This window comes from Schistocerca nitens, chromosome 1, assembly GCF_023898315.1.
Source record: "Schistocerca nitens isolate TAMUIC-IGC-003100 chromosome 1, iqSchNite1.1, whole genome shotgun sequence".
NCBI classification, from domain to species: domain Eukaryota; kingdom Metazoa; phylum Arthropoda; class Insecta; order Orthoptera; family Acrididae; genus Schistocerca; species Schistocerca nitens.
Genome location: NC_064614.1, coordinates 138,833,349 through 138,835,723, shown reverse-complemented (window position 1 = coordinate 138,835,723; position 2,375 = coordinate 138,833,349).

The window sequence follows — 2,375 nt, the reverse complement described above, 5'->3', positions numbered from 1 at the left end:
AAAATCTCATTAACAGTGCCGGTATAAGTTCTAAGTATGTGAGCCTTATAGACGTTGCGTAATCATGCAACTAACAAGCAAGAATGTACACACACAATAACACTGTGTCGTCTGTTCACAATAACAATGCATTCGTAATTTCTGTTTAAATAAGTTCTCTTGGTTCTTGATTGGATATTTAACTTCAAACATTGTTGCATAGTAACAGTTTCTAAGTCTGACAATGCATACTAGAAATGTGAAGTGAAAAGTTTTATGGCAAAGACTAAGTTAAAAAGCAGATTATCTCTCAATAAGCAGTTTTATATGTGAAATGTGGTGCAATCTTTTACTCTTCATAGTACTCAGAGCAACTTGAACGTAATTATCATGCGGTATACCTCGGTAAAGAATTTTTCTCAAGGTTAGCGTCTATGTTATTTTTCTCGGAGCCAGCGGGCGCACGCGGCTGCCTGCTTGTGCGGGTCATTGTTTCTTTGTTGGCGCGCGTCATAATTGGGATTAGGAGACCTAACTTCTACAAATTCACCTTGCCGAGAAGGCCCTGCCGTGTTTAAATCCCGCCAGTTCTGATGCAATTCAGGTCTGTCGTTATGATTATCTCGTCCTATGTCATGTCGGTAGTTTACATAGTTTCTTGTTTGTCGGTCATGTGGTGGAGAATTTCTCCCTGAATCGTAACTGTGCGCCGAACTGTTGCGTCTGAAGTTATTCTGTCTCCCTTTTTTTTTTTTTTTAATGAACAGCTTATAGTCAAAATCATCGTGTCGGCGAGTAGCATATCGGTCATTGTTAGGTCGTGTCGACCGTTCCATCTCAAAATTCGGTGCAAATTGCCAGTTTCTTTCATAATTTCCGAAATGACCTGTGTTATTATTTTGCGGCTTTTCCGTATTTCTAAGTCCCTCTTCCCGTGTTGGAGCGCGAGTGTCCTCTGAAATACGTAATTCTTGTATTACCTGTGTCAGCTGATCTTGTACTTCCCGGATTTCTCTTTGGTGTTGCGTATTAATTTGATTCAGATTTTGTTTCAGTTTCCTAATTTGTTCGCTCTCTTCTGTGTCATTAAAGACTACCGGTTTTGTGTCATTCAGATTATCATCTACCTTTGTAGATAAGTTAGTGACTTGATCCGAAAGTTCGGCTACTTTCTCCGATAGTGAACACATTTCCTCAGTGTGTTTTTCTGAACCAAGTTTCAGAGTGTCCATTTGTGTTGTAATCGAATCTACTGTGTCCTTCAAGTTCTCCTGAGTTTTTGCAAGTTGCGTAACCGAATCGGTAGATGCAACTGGGTTAAATTTAGCTTGCAAGGTCTCATGATTTTCATGAACAGTAGTTTGCAGTTCTTTTATGGCTGCTTCGTGATTCTGTAGTGCATTTTCATGACGTGAAAAAATAGGTTGGAAATGCTCACAAATTTGTGTTTTTACGTCATTACAGACTTTTTGACATTTCGATTCAATGTGATGTAACTCAGTAGTTAAATCCTCACGTGTTTGTTCAAGAGTTTGCTCCAATGAGTCTAACTTTTGAAGATTTTGTTCCATTGCGTCTAACTTTTGAAGATTTTGTTCCATTGTGTCTAACTTTTGAAGATTTTGTTCCATTGTGTCTAACTGTTGCTGTGTTTGTCTCTGATTTTGTTTCATTTGCTGCATTAATTGCAATAATAATGTGTTAGTGTCTGGAATCGGTTCCTCTATGCTTTTCGGCACTGCATTTGCACCGGCAACATTTACATTTTGACGAGCTGAAAATGTGTCTTGACTCATTTGAGAAAACGGTGAGAACCCTAAACCTGAGTCTACAATATTTGCAAAATTGTGTCCTGTCATTACCGATTCCTGAGGCGAGCTGTTGCCGACCGATCGATCGATAATGCTTCCCTCTTCACTAATTGTTTCACTGTCCACGCCATTGTTTGCCGCCCGCTCCATTTCCCTATGCACAATTACCAAATTACTACTTTGAACATCAGTTAATTCATTACTCGGTGGCGCTAACACACTGCTTTCGTTTTCACTGTCATTTCTCAGTTTACTTTGGAGCCTAGTATTACGTTTTTCACACGCCATTATTGTCACAGTATTTCACACGATAACACAGAAAAGCATAATTTGAAGAGCAAAAACAAGAGAACACATTAACATAGCACTGAAAATAATATCTAGTTAATTGCAGCTGCGAAATACTTGGTGCAAATCTACATGCATGCCACAACTGTTTTACTGTACAACAATGAAAGACCGCAACTACAAAGGAGATTTTCTCTACAATTACGCGCTAGCAATAAACAAAAGCTACACTAATTACACAAACTACAAGAAAAAAATCAGAAGATTCCAGTGAGGTATCCTCGGCTAAGGGTCGAC